Source organism: Buteo buteo, chromosome 6 (assembly GCF_964188355.1).
Source record: "Buteo buteo chromosome 6, bButBut1.hap1.1, whole genome shotgun sequence".
NCBI lineage: Eukaryota > Metazoa > Chordata > Aves > Accipitriformes > Accipitridae > Buteo > Buteo buteo.
The window spans coordinates 54,257,376-54,272,569 of NC_134176.1; the positions used below are offsets into that span (position 1 = coordinate 54,257,376).

General features: G+C 38.3%; 1 long non-coding RNA gene across 1 annotated transcript in view; it reads right to left on the reverse strand.

The window, feature by feature from the left end:
- Positions 1 to 3,651: 3,651 nt before the first annotated feature.
- LOC142032480 (uncharacterized) overlaps positions 3,652 to 15,194 on the reverse strand; it is a 40,510-nt gene continuing 28,967 nt past the window's right edge. The window contains exons 2-3 of the long non-coding RNA XR_012650843.1: positions 10,624 to 10,766; positions 3,652 to 4,074 (exon numbers count right to left, since the gene is read on the reverse strand). This is a non-coding gene — a long non-coding RNA (uncharacterized LOC142032480). The remainder of the gene's footprint in view (positions 4,075 to 10,623; positions 10,767 to 15,194) is intronic.

Below are 15,194 nucleotides of genomic sequence, written 5' to 3' on the forward strand. Positions count from 1 at the left end.
CTGTCTTGTGTTGGGACACCCAGACCTGGAGACAGCACTCTAGCTATGGCTTCACTAGTGCTGAGCAGAGAGGGTCACCTCCCTTGACATGGCCTGAATATTATAACAACAATATAAATGGCTGGTTAAAGCTACATTGTGCAAGGGCCAATGACAGAAGCCTGCGCAGTTCTGATAAATGTCATATAATTGCAGCAGATACCCTTCCTCTTAAACAACAGATCTATCCCATTGTGCTGATGAAAAATACAGATTCTTCTTCCCTCCTTGGACTGCTGGCAGGTGTAGATTACTCTGAGATTTGGCTGAAGGACCAAAGGGAAATGAGTGTAACTAACTTTTATAACCAAGAAGGCAGTTCTCTTTCAGGAGGCTCCCTGAGTAGCTTCCACCAGAGGATAGAGAACTTCTGCCAAAGGATGCTGGATCCAGCTACCCTGAAAAATTGACTGTCACAAAAAAAATCCTTTGGCATGCCCCAGGAACATTTGTACACAGCTCTGAGGAGAGCAGTGCAGAAAAGTCAGCTATGATCCCAAACACAGTGCAGCTGCTTTAGCACACCAATGCAGTCATGAGGTCTGCCACAGGCATGCCATCATTCAATTCGGGAGGACTGACCAGTGTTAGCTCAGTGATCTCCACTCAGGCATGGAGATAAAAGTCTTTGTCAGTAAAGCAACAACTCTCCTTAAGAGGTAGTTTTCTCATTAGAGGAATTTATTATCTTATCTAGGGCAATTACATTTAAACAGAATCAGACTTAAGGCAATGATTCTGTTAGTTCCATTAAAATATCTCTTACAAAGTCAATACTTCTTGGAAGTTTAAAACAAACAGGATGCGTGCCCCCCCCCAAGAATATCACCCCACCCACCATACAATCATGTAATCTGAATGCACAGTAAAACTGGGACTTTGATATCTGTGCATGCAGAGGCAATAACCTGACACCAAATCTTCACTTCAACTGAGCCACCAATTATCACAGACAGCTCAAATACCAAGTTTAACATCAAATTTGTGCCCACACATGTTTAAAGCCAGGTATTTTCCTTATTTTTTTAAATTTCAGAATAGAGATAAAAATCAATTTGCAATGTTTGACTCTAGAATTAAACTTATAATTTGAGCTCCTGCCTGCCCACCTGTATTTTCCCTCTTTTCCCTAGAAGCCAAAGTCTGGCTTGAACCAGATATATTTTTAAAATGCAAAGGGCCTGAAATAAAAATGGATATATGGCTAAACATTTCCTAAAGGTTGTTCTGAAGATATCTGTAGGTATAGAAAAGCCAGTCTGAATGTATTCAGTGTTGGTGGAAGTTTCAGATCAGTGTTACAGCTGAAGGGTGATTTGAAATGTAGTTTAGCCCATTGACCCATAGAACTAACCTGTGAGAGATTTTGGTCTGAAGTACAGTTTCCAGTTTATAAATTCATTTTTTTTCCAGCATCTAAGACTAAATTTGTGGCTTAGTCCCAGCAGTACTGAGGTCAACTCAGACTTGCACCAAAACCATCATAAAACCTTACGGTTTATTGCGAGGACATTTTCTTAAATCCAAACCATATTGTTTTCAGCTGAGTTTTGCTTTCAAATTTGGCTTTGTTTGGAACCAAAACTAGAATGAGAAATTCAGGCAGAATACATTTGAGAAAACTGTTCCTAGTGTGAGGGGAGTAGCTCAAAAACAAAGGAAAAACTGTACAAGGGGGGAAATGCTTTATAAACACCCTTTAAGTGTGAGGTTTATCCTGTAGAAAAAGAACAATAAGCTGCAAATTTAATAAGTCATATGCAGAATATGCCTCAAATTGTAATTGATAAATTATATCTATATAAATATAGATATTAAATTATATTATTGATATAATCTACAGAATTTTGCCACTAAGAAGAAAGCCCCAAAATCTAGAATGGCATAATTAAACAATTAAATGCAATTTTGGTGTATTGCCAACTGCAAATCAGTTTGAGGAATACTAAAATTAAGTAGTGGGGCTTATTTTTCTGTGAAAGAATCAGCCCATGAGATGATACCACCCTAATAAGACAAAGTGAAACATGTTCTTCTGTGGCTGACAAGGGACAGACAGCACCAGAACAGTTTGCAGCTGCCAGAATAAGCCCATATCCTTGCATCTGAGGCTTTTAACATTGATCCTCATGCAGTGCTTTGTGGTGACTCCATTTTACATGTGAAATCACCATGGCTGCTGCAGAAGACTAATTAAGCTGTGGGTTTATTTCCTGTCATTTTCACTGGCTCTGTTTTTCTGGTTTGGTGGTTTGTAGTTTTTTTTTCTCCAGTATAGCATTGCTAGCTTAATTTGAGCTGTTCCTGATGTGGGAACATAAGGAGGGTTTTTATTCTGAACTGTGGATATTGATACAGTCATTGAAAACTCTATAATAGGGACACATTAGTCCTACTAATAACTTATCCTGATTTAGTCACTGTGCTGTTACAATTATGATAATCAAGTTGACAATTTAGACTTGTGATTAACACTGTGGATCACTAGTAATTAATGGTAAAGGTTATCATTAATAAACTAATTTTCTTCCAGTTGTTAAGGTCCTACCAGTCATCAACTACTAAGAATATTTTTGAAACAGTGCAACTTGGGCCAGATTTAGACCAATTCTAATGAGCTTTTTAATTTTAAGACTTTGTAAAAGTTACAAAAACAAGAAGAGCAGAACCTCTAAAGGCAGGTTGCATACAGAACCTGTGAAATCTGTCAATAGTGACTTTGTTACCGAAATCTCGGAATAAAAAAAAACTTATCAACACCAATTTAGTGTAGATAAGCAGACACTTCTTTATTGACGGCCGGGTGCGCGGGCGAGTCCTCTCACAAACCACGCACACCTGTAACCAAAACAATACACCTTATATTGAGCTCACTTATGCATATTCATGAGATTACAAAGACGTCATTTGCATATTCATCAGGTTTCCAGGAAATCATTTGCATATGTTAATGTCCATCACGCAGGTGCACTAAAGGTCTCTGGTGGTCTTCTAGAGTCCTCTGGTGGTCTTTCGTAGTCTTCCTCACTCGTCCGCTCCTTGACCTCTCAGGTGTTTCCAAGCAGCAAGCTGGTGTCCATAACGGTTTCCTTAGCCTTTAAAACAAACACTACAAGACTACCAATCTTTGTCAAAACTTCTGTGGTTAAATGATTTTGAACAATACTTAAATTCTTATGGTTACACATTATACAGTTCCTAAGCTCCTAAGTTTCTAAGGCTACACTTCAAACTCAACACTCCCATACTTACGCTTCACAATCTTCTACTTTTTAGTCAAACCAAACTCTTTTATAATCAGATTTTAATTTTCTTTTATCTTGTTATCTAAGTCCTAAATGTTTCTACTAGATGATTTTAGCCAATTTTCTCCGGCCTTGGTACAGGGCTATACAGGGGATTTCACAGCAGATACTGGTTGGTGGTTAGATATATAAAATACAACATACATATGATTTTACTAAACTATTAAAATTAGATATGATTTTACTAAAATATTTCCTATAATTCTATATTACTATTAATATTAATGTGATTATCTCTAATCAATAACAAATCAGTAACCAATTGGTAACAACTTTCCAGAACAAATCACTAGAAACTGCATGTCCTTATCCAACTCCCAGCGTATAGCTTTGCTATAAGACTTCCCAAGCTCTTGTGGTTTTAGCCCAAGTAGCAGCTGATACGACTGTATGCTTTAGGAGACATCTATAATCCAGCCAGGTACTCAGACAAGAAGATAGACTGAAATTACCTTAGGTGAGATTGGACAGAAACCAAAGTTAGTGTAGGATATTGAATAAATGGCAGATCAGGAGCACAGCCATGCTTCGTAAGGGCAGTTCTGCAACAGTGTCACATACACAATCATCATCTCCAGGCAAAGTGTTTCTGACTTCAAGGGTGATGACTGTAGTCGTCTCCCGTTTCCATATAGTGATTCCTGCTTGGCTCTTTGTTTCTGGGTTGGTTTGTTGGTTTTGTTCGTTTTTTTTTTTTTTTCCCAGTGACTAAGCATGTAATTTGAATCAACTGTGGGAGAAGAGAGGATTGAAGGTAAAGTAGTGCTTTTTATTATTCAGGTTGTTGTTAATTGCTGTTTTCAGTTCACAACATTTAAATGAAATATTCACACAATCGGGCCAGTTGTAATTCAATCAGAAACCCATCCAACTACCCTGAGGAATCCCATCAGGGCTCCTTACACAGCAAGAAAGAATTTTAATTAGAAATTTGAAATAAGCTTTCCTCTGGTTTTGCCAGGAACAAAATGGGCTGGTGCTTAGTGCTTCCATATGGGGAATTAAAGCCTTTGCAAAAAATCAGCATTTAAAGAAATATCTAGAATTTAAGATTGTGATAAATGAGTCTATATCTGCACTTTCTTGTAAGTCCCAGTGAAGAATCTGAATGTTTTACAAATGCATTTCTAGGTGAAAAGTACGCTACCACTTCTGCTGTGAGTATCTGTATTTTTAAAAGTTCTATCTTATACTAAAAAATTATTAATTGCTTAGTTGCACACAAAGCTATCTTTGAAGATGCAGCTAATGAAAAATAGGCGGTAGAGAGACATTTGAATGGAAAATTACTCTTTAGGCATTTTAAATAGGTCACATGGTATTAGCCCTGAGAGGTATTTGTTAGAAGAATTCCAGTAAGACGCTTTCTCTAACCCCAGGGCAAGAGGTGCAGCAACAGGGTCAATTCCCATCATTCAGAAATCACGATTCTTAAACCAGTCACTAATTTCAAGGTGTATTATTCAACTCTAATAAACTGGGGGAGGATAGCAGGGGGAAGTTACTTGATTCTGAAGTTGCTGTAGAGTAAGTCAATAAGGCTTTCTACTCTTTAATAACTTTGACAGCTGGAAACCTCCTGAACAAAACCAGTTCTGATACTTGTGCAGTATTTGGCATCTACTGTAAAAGTGAGTACAGCACAAGGGTTGACCCACATTACAGCAGCATCTAGCACCCCACTCCTAAGCCGGAGCAATGCAGTCACTAAATGGCAGATGAGTAGCAGGGTGTGGGGTTTTGGTTTTGGGGGGTGGGGGCAGGGAGTGCTGTTTTGGGAGGGAGGGAGTTTTTTGTTTGGGTTTTTGGTTTTTTGTTTTTTGGTTTTTTTTAATTATTATTATTTTTTGCTTGTTTGCTGGGTTTTAGGCTGGGGTTTGGTGTTTTTGGTTTCTTTGGGGATTTTTGGTCTTGCTTAACTGTTTAAACAGAGCTTGGAGGGAAATGAAATAGCCACTTCACCCTAGACTGCTTTTCCTTTTGCCTCCTGACCTTTATGTCCATGACTTGTTTTCCCTTCTGCTAATCTCTTCTTTAAAAACTTTCAAAGGATAGGGTAGAACACAGAAGTCTTTCCCTCACCTTAGAATATAATGGCTTAAAGGTGACACTTGTAGACCATGGCCCAGCTCATTTTGTCATGTTTTTCCTATCTTTGCTACCTTGGACACCTAGTGCCTTGTGTCTATACCATTTGCATTTAATTAGAGTGACAAGCACAGTACTGATTCCATCTTGGAGACTTCCCCAGGCCATTTGCTCAAAGCTATTCAGTTTGTCAGTGAGATACAGGACTTGCACCTCACTGTTCTAATTTCCAAAGAGGACAATTGCTCCAGACCCTCCAGAAGCGCAGGTGGGAAAGAAAAAGAGAGTTGTAGGCAGGACCCTTAACTTACCTAAATTGGCAGTGGCTCCATTGACTAGACTTACACTACCAGCTGATGATATATGCTATTTGTATACTGTCCTAATAAATACCCTGATGTCCTAGCCTTACCCCTAAGACGAGTGTCTTTCTCCATGCTCCAAAATTAAGTGTATGAAAAAAAACTTCCACTTTGAACATTTTTCTTCTGCTGCTTAGGATCCCTAGAGCTCAACTAAGGATGAATCTGATTACATGCAGGGTGAGTCTGAACATAAAGCTAAAACAAAAAAGGCAATTTTGTAATTTGGTTCAGCATAAGTAAGGGCTTGAGCATAAGAAGTTCTTCTGGTGTTTTTTTGGCATGTGTGGGGTTTCCCCCCATTCTCCATACATTGTAAGACTTGCTGGCACACGTGCCTCAAACACACACTCGCTTAATGAAAGTCAGGAGCAAGGTTTTGTGTTAAAGCATGAGTTACAGTATTTATGACATTCATCTTGTTTTCATGTTTAGAAAGAGGGCTTTCTAATACAGCTAAATAATTAATTGAGCTGTCTGTTACATAAAACATGCGTTTTCTGACTAGAAGTATACTTACTCATTTTACAAGGATTATGCACCTTGGTTTTGCATGGAAACAATATTAGCTAGAAAAGAGTTAATTTCTTGACAGAGGAAATGAATGTATTTGTATGGCAATTGCATCTATTAACAGAATAAATTTTCCTTCAGGGCCATCTCACTGATTTTACAACCAGTTTCACATTTGATTCAAGTTCTTTGGAGCATGATATCTCAGATATGTCATGGAAATGACTGCAAAATGTTTGGCAAGTTGTGCTTCAAAATCAGCATGTTTTGTTCTCCCCATTTCAAAAGACTTAAATACAGTTTAAACATGATTTTAAAGTATAACATTTTTTCCAGCACTCTGAACTAAAGCAGGTGTCCCAGTTCAGTATGCAGAGCAGGAGATCAGGTTGTAATCACTATTATACTCCAAAGGTTGGTTTTAATTAACAAGAGCAAAGTGATTTTAATGAAAAGGGGAAAGTTTTTAGATTAAGAGCTTTTGTTTAAACAAAGAGTTCAGACATTATAATCCCAAGGGAGTTCTCATTAAAAATTCTTAAGGAAATAATGAAGAGAAGAACAAAAGGTTGAGGGTTTAAGGAAATCTTCTACTGAAATTTAGCACTCAGGAGAAGAAAAGAAGTGATAGTCATGGAAGTAGAAGTTCTCTACCTGTTCTCCCTTGGCCAAGGACCTCTTTTGCTGTTTCATCTACCAAGCTTCTCTGTGTTTCCTGCAGGGGCTCTCTAGATTGTGTAGCATGGGAATTTAATTATCACAGTCTGCTATCATAACAGTCAGTCCCTGTCAATTATACCGGTGATTTAAGCAGCAAAATAATCCTTACAAAAGATCTCCGACTGAGGGAATTAAATACTTTAGCTAAAACAATGACAACTCACATCTAACTAAAACTAGAGTTTTAGTCTTTTTTTTCTTAACCTTTTTATCTACAGTATGAAATGGTAATACACACAATGCTATAGTTAAAAATGCTGTAGCTTCCATGGGTATTGGATCAATTTGCTCTCCATCCTCAGACATCAATGGCTTTTCATTCCTACAAAAGGCATAGATTCACTGTTCAGCCTATATATGAAGCTACAGGATAAAACTACAAAAAAGGTGAACGTTATTGCCACTTTTGGATCACTGCTTATCTTCAGATAATATGATGGGACAAGTACTTTCTTGATATGCAGTGGAAATTCCCTTTAAAAGTCTCTATCAACTTATTAATTCTGGACTAGACATTAGTTACAGTAACAAAAACACTTTTTAGGCTGAATATGAACTCTTTTCTCTTGTCTGCTTAAGAAACCTTAACCAGGGAGTAGGTTATCAGTTCATACTTTTCTCAATATATGTAAAGTAATAATAGTGATATGCCTAGAGATTACCATTTTCTTTGACAGCTGGGAGCAGCTGCACTACAAACAAAGGCAGCACAGAAGCAAGGCTGTCTAGCTAGACTGATGCACATTGTGTGTTCCTTGGAGAAACTAATCTCTTCTGCTACTTCCCATTGCTCAGCTTACTCAGCATGTCTCAAGCCATGTCTAATTACCATTTCTACCTCTCTTTCAGTCCAAAAAGGCACTATTATATCAGACAAAACATGCGTCCTATTTCTGTGTTAGTCATGTATTACTTCTTCCCTTCTCCTTCCATCAGAGCTCTTACCAATTCTGCTCCTTTGGCTGTATCTCACTTGACTCACAGATCTGTGTGTGAATGCATGTCTCCAGCTCACTGAAGTGGCTTCCTGGTGCTTGCTTTCTTACAACTTGTAGGAGACATTTACTATTTAAGTTTCTTCATTTTCTTGCTACTTTCTCTTGTCTGCTTCCCCCACCCCACCCCCAATCACTGGTTTAGATACCAGTAGGCATGAAAACTTGATCTTACCCATTTCTCTTGGTACTACTCTATTTAAGTATGGCCTGTATAGATGTGCACAAACAGTAGTGTTTACAAAACAGGAAACTTGCTGAGTAGATCCCCAAGTCTATCTAAAGAAGAATGCAAAGTATTTCTTTTTCTGGCTATACTCTAGTTGCTAAACCTATTCATCTTTGCAAAGCAGTATCCCTGTTCTTTCAATGATATTTGTTTGAGAACTAGCTGATGTAGAAGACAGTGCAAGACTAGGATTACTGGGTTTTAAGCTCTCAAACCACCCAAGCTATCTAGTGTAGTGCTTCTATACAATTCTGCAGTTATTTTCTGAGTGAAATATATAGATAGGAGAGAACACCTCTTTGAATCCTTCTGGCACTTGGCCTGGGTCACTATTCATCATTGTGAATTCAGAGTGGGTAAATCTGAAATAACTCACATTAAAGACAGGCATAAAAAGCTCTGTCATTGCCATTGAAAAGAAATGGGTATTATCCTTTTCCTTTTGAATTCCAGAAGTACCTTCAATATCCTGTTTTAGCTGTAGTGGGAAGAAAAGTCAGTGAGGAGGATCAAGGAAAGACTAGAATTAAAATAATTTTATGATGTCAAAGAGCCACTGGCCCTGTAAAGATTCTACTCTGAGTTACTACCAGGAGGCAGATCCATAAGGTATAATAAAAGGAGCAGATCTCCCACACTGAAATATCTCCTCTATATCCAATGTTTTCTGAAAAATTAAAAGGAAGTGAGACTGCGTATGATGAAAGTTTCAGGCTGTGAGCCTCCTTTTCCTAAAGCCAGTCTGGCACCTTCCAAAAGATAGAAGAAACCTGGCCATTTTAAAGAATTAAGAGCTTCACTTAGTTCAGCACTATAATATTTAACTGTAAGAGATCTCTCAATTGTCCTAGGTTCTCCAAAGGTTGGAAGCAAGGACCAAAGATACAGCATGAAGTGTATTAAGCCACATCTTCCATATCTTGTTTATGATTTTAGAGACAGATCTTATGTTTTTTTTGGTGAAGTCTTCATGGATTGTGATACTGAAAAATGAATTACTTTAACAATGACACTTGATCCCATATGCATCAGGAGACTTCTTGATCTTGGACAAAACTAGCCTTAATTATGTCTCCTACATACAAAGTCACCTTGCACAACTTCAGCTTCTTAATCTAGATGTCTGGTCTGCTATGTCTTGTAGCCTCTCTTGAGTTCATGAAGAGGCAGATACCTCCAGGCCCAAGGCACTTGTTTCAGGAAGGTTATCAATTAATCCTGTACAGACTCAGAATACTCTGTACTTACACTAAGTAGCACAGCTATGGACCATAGTCCCAGCATGTTAGATGTTTACCTGTATGTTGTGGTTTAAACCCAGCCAGTAACTAAACCCAGCCAGTAACTAAGTACCACGCAGCTGGTCACTCACTTCCATCCCCACCAAGTGGGATGGGGGAGAAAATTGGGAAAAGAAGTAAACTCATGGGTTGAAATAAGAACAGTTTAATAGAACAGAAAAGAAGAAACTAATAATGATAACACTAATCAAATGACAACAGTAATAATAAAAGGATTGGAATATACAAGTGACGCACAGTGCAATTGCTCACCACCCACTGACCGACACCCAGCTAGTCCACCAGCGGCGATTCCCCTGCCCCCCCCTTCCCAGTTCCTATAGTAAATGGGACGTCCCATGGTACGGAATACCCTGTTGGCCACTTTGGGTCAGGTGCCCTGGCTGTGTCCTGTGCCCACTTCTTGTGCCCCTCCAGCCTTCTTGCTGGGTGGGCATGAGAAGCTGAAAAATCCTTGACTTTAGACTAAGCATTACTTAGCAACAACTGAAAACATCAGTGTGCTATCAACATTCTTCTCATACTGAACCCAAAACATAGCACTATACCAACTACTAGGAAGACAGTTAACTCTATCCCAGCTGAACCCAGGACACTGTATTAAGTTGGTATCAAAGATGAAGACTTTAAGATATAGAAATATACCTCCCCACCCCCACAAAAAGTCAAGAAAAGGTAGATATTGTTATTGATTTCTAGCAAATTCTTGCTACAGTCTGATTAGTACACAGTGTTTCTTGAGTGTTAGAAAGAGAAGATTGTGCATACCAGTTTCTTATGTATGACAGCCTTAGCTCAGCAGTTATCCACAGCTTTTTTTCCTTATTAAAGCATAACAACTTCCTGTACTCTTTGGTAGGCATAATAGCAACATCTAAGTTTTCATTTTGCAGATTATTGTATTGATATGTCATCTGGATTGCATTTCTGTTCTTTCAGTTCTATTTGGACATGTACTATCTGAGACAGTAACTATCTTGCCAGGCATGGAAGAATGTGAAACATTCACTGACTTGTAAAATATATATATAAAAAAAAAATAATCTGTAAACATGCATACTTTTCATGTACCTTAATAGTTCAAGGAGTATCTTGAAGAGATCTAGTTGATGAGAATGAAACTGATGCTGAATACTTGATCTCCAGAGATAGCTGTTCTTCAAGACACAGTTGATTTCAACAAGGATGGTACGAGCTGATGTCTTGAATAACCCCTTGAAAGGACAGACAGGGTAAGGTAAGTAGACTGTTTCCCAGATGGATGCATATCCCCACCCAGGCCAAATTGGTTAAAATAGCATGAGACACAAAAGATATTAAAGACAAGAAAGTGGAGGCCCATGCTTGTTCTGGCAGTCCCTAGACAGAACCAAACTAGTAAAACTTAAGAGGGGGATAGAGATATGAAGTCCATACGTTTTTTTTGTGTTTCCAGTTACTGAGTGTTAGTGTTGCTGATTATCCAGTAAGGTGAGGGCATTCATGAGCAGATGCTCAAACCACTCTCTCCTGTATCAGTCTAACACACTGGTACAAAGGTAAAGCTGCAAAAGGTAGTGCTGAAACAGAAGTTTCTTCAAGGAAAAAAGATAGAGAGGTATTGCGATATAGAAAAGATATAGAAACATGCATGATATCAAAACCTTACTTTGGGTGAGAATACACAAGTATTCTCATGGTACCCTCAGAGGCTATTCCATTTCCTCTCTTCAGGTCCTGACTCAATTGATTAGCTGTCCCTTGAAGCAGAGTAAACTTAGGTTTTGTTTCCATTAGCACATGTCACTGAAATGAGCAAGTCTTGAACCAAACAGCTGTCTTCAGCACAAATTTGAAGATAGTGTTTTAAGTTCTTACTGACGTTTATGTATTAAAAACAAAACACCCACAACCTTAAGGTTTAGGGAAACTCATTCCTTTTTCATCTGAAACTTGTTCAAACTACTTTTTTGTTTTTCAAAAACTTGACTGTAAAACAGATACAAGTAAATTTGCTAGGCATTTGACAGCACTGTTTGAATCCTCCACTGTATTAAGATGCATCTGCTGCCATAGTTTCCCATACTAGAAAGAGTCAATTACAGAATGAAATTAGAAGCTGACATAAAGGTCAGAGACTAGGTGAACAAGGGAAGGGAAGTTCTGAAATTACACAGCTATTGCAATTAAGGTCTGATAGTCCTTCTTCTATGGGTCATAGGATCTGTGGCAGTTTTGATAAATGTTTTAACTTTTATAACAGATCTATCAAGGATAGCAATAGCAGAGGAAAAAGTTCTCTTTACAAAATCACAAGAAAGGAGTCAAAAAGTTCCTTCAGCTTCCTTAACCTCACTGAATCTGGGTAATTCAACCGCCACTCTCGGCCTCAAAGTTATCGTTCTAGAAGCGCTTCTAATATTTGCCAAACTACTGGCTAAATCTATATTTGACAGAACATTTAAAGTTTCAGACTTCAACATGAGTAACTCTTGATTTAGAGTTCATGAAAGAATACATCACATTAGATTTCATCTAGGACAGATTTAATGAAAATTGAACCCTACTGAAATTCTAACCATACTTCATATTCAAAATCCCAATATTTCAGTAATGTGCCATATAAAACATTCTGTGTGTTCAAAACAAAGAACTGGTTTTGCTCTATTTGGAAGCAGGCAAAGTGACACAAAAAGAGATTACTGCTGTGGTGGTAAACAAGGCAGTGAGACCAAAAGCCTTCTAAACAATAAAAAGGACTTAAAAATAATAGTAACCTCACACTATTAGGGTGGTCTTAATAATGCTGTGTATTGTCTTAATTTGCACTCATATTACTTCTGAAAGGAAGTGCTTGCTGGATTAGATAAGGAACTATGTTCTTTCCATTATTACACAGCTCCTGACTGAAAGAGAACTCTGCAGTTCTTCCTGAATATCAGAAAGAAGTGAGTCATGGAAAAAAAGGATTACAGTTAAAGAAATCCTTCCTTTCCATTGTAGCTGAACAGAATAATCTGTGCATCTTTATAATACCTGTGCTCACTTTTGCAGGATTGGTGTGTGGAAGATCACATCCTTAAAGCATTTGAAAAAACTACAACACAGCAAAATCTAGGTCTGGATTATGTGCAAATCAGTTTCCCAATAAAAAGGTAAAAAAGGAAAGCTTGTCAAGCCCAAATAAAGCATGGAGTGTATTGTAAGGTGAACAACTAAGGCAAGATCCTGACTAAAGTGACAGAGAAAGCACACAGAGTGGTTGCAGTAGTAGATTTGCAATCTAGCTAGGAACTTGTTTTTTTGTTAAGTATTAGAAAGCAGAATCAGAGGAAAAAATGTTAAAAAATGATACCTAAAAGTCTTTAGGAAACACCAAGCATGAAACGTAATGGCTGCTTTGAATAAGTAGGTAAGATTCCTGAACATGGAAACAAAGAACAACCACTCAACCTGCCCCCCACCCCCCCCCACCGAAAAATCTCAGAGAACAGGAGAAATTGTCTCCATAAGAGCATAGACTTGGAGGAGGAACACAACTGAACAGCTTTGCTGTCTCCAAGCAAAACTGGTTTAGACAAATAAGAATCTGGGAGGAGAGTAGAGTCAATTGTCTGACTATACCAGTCAAGTCCATTTTCTATAAATCTGTAGTTGACACCAGATCAGAATTCAAGCAGCATGACTTAATAATGTATGGCTTTAGGAATATCACCACTATTCTTGATCTACATTTATCATACAGTTCTCTACTAATGCATTTAAGCATGTACTCTAAGAACAAATAGTGAAAAATTAATCCTATGGCTTTATAAGCCTACCATCCCAAGTGTTTATTAGTAAAAGTAAATTGGGCATAATTTTTTTGGTTTTCTAGGAAAAAAAAAATTAAGTATTTGGGTTGGTCATTATTTCCTTTCCCCTTTTAGCATGCTTTCACATATTATGATACAAGGCATAAGCAGAATGCTTAATTTGTACTCATCTATCTGATCTGTCTATCTTACACTAGGATGTATACAGTGATACATTAAAAAAATCTTTCCTTTGAACTTATGACCCTTCTTAAGGCCCTCAATTAATGCTGAACAGAATAATATCTCAAAATTTAGTCATTATTTTTCATTATTATTTAGTCATTATTACTTTTTTTAAGTAAAAGCACACTACATGTTTTACTCAAAACAAACAAACAAAAAACCTGAGGAAGATACATCTATGAACAACACCACCTCTCAAACAAGGTTTGTCCATATTGTATTGTGACCACTGCATGTGCCTTCATGGTTGTATTATGTGACTAAAGGGGACTGGAATAAGGTCACTGCCTTACTGGTTGAGTACTGTGTTGTTGTGGTTTAAGCCCAGCCAGCAACTAAGCACCACACCACTCTCACTCACTTCCCCCCACCCAGTGGGATAGGGGAGAGAATCAGAAGGAAAAAAGTAAAACTCATGGGTTGAGATAAGACCAGTTTAATAGAACAGAAAAGAAGAAACTAATAATGATAACAGTAACACTAATAAAGTGACAATAGTAATAATTAAAGGATTGGAATATGCAAGTGATGCACAGTGCAATTGCTCACCACCTACCAATCGACACCCAGTCAGTACCCAAGCAGCGATCCCCCCACCCCCACTCCCCCCAGTTTATATACTGGGCATGGCATCATATGGTACGGAATACCCCTTTGGCCAGTTTGGGTCAGCTGCCCTGGCTGTGTCCCCTCCCAGCTTCTTGTCCCCCTCCAGCCTTCTTGCTGGCTGGGCATGAGAAGCTGAAAAACCCTTGGCTTTAGACTAAACATTACTTAGCAACAACTGAAAACATCAGTGTGTTATCAATATTCTTCACATACTGAACCCAAAACATAATGCTATACCAGCTACTAGAAAGAAAATTAACTCTACCCCAGCCAGAAGCAGGACATGTATGTACCTTCCCTTTTTTTTCCATGTTCTGATAACCTCCCCACTGAGACTGCCTTTTGCCTTGGCTCCTCTCTGTACCCATGCTGAGGTTCTCAGAGGAACACCAGACAACATTTCACACAAAACTTATGGATTCCTCACCATCCACCAGAACAATCTAAATGCATCAACTTTTCCAAAGAGCCTTGAGATTAATCATTTAAATTCAGGTATTTGTTGCAAATCTCTATGATCCTTCATGGAAGAATGATTTAGAGTTTTTTGTACATTTGCTAATAAAGAGCACTCTCCTCTGTAGTACAGCCTCTGAGCTGATTAAGCCCAAGTGCCCTAATTTCTTGAAGCAAAGCTCAAGAACTGCATTTTCCTTATACCTTCCATGGGATACCAGGTGAATGCTAGAAGTCACCAGAAGGCAGAGAGAATGCTCATCTTCAAGAACAGTTGCCATCTTAAACGTCAATGCACGGAAGAGCAAAAAAGCACTTTACAGCTCACTCAGAAGTTCAGCTGTCAAGTCTGTGGAGACTCATCCTGCTTATTCTAACTTGGTGTTTTTCTTCTCTGACAGGTAGCAGACAGAGGATCTAAAAGCTTCCTCTTTCTCTCTCTCACCATCATTCTAGCATGTCTCTCCCTAGAGCACTTTCTCCTCAGGAAAATGGCAGCAGCTTGCTAAAGCCCTCAGCCCACATCAGGGAGGGGGAGATTAAATATACCTGGTGCAT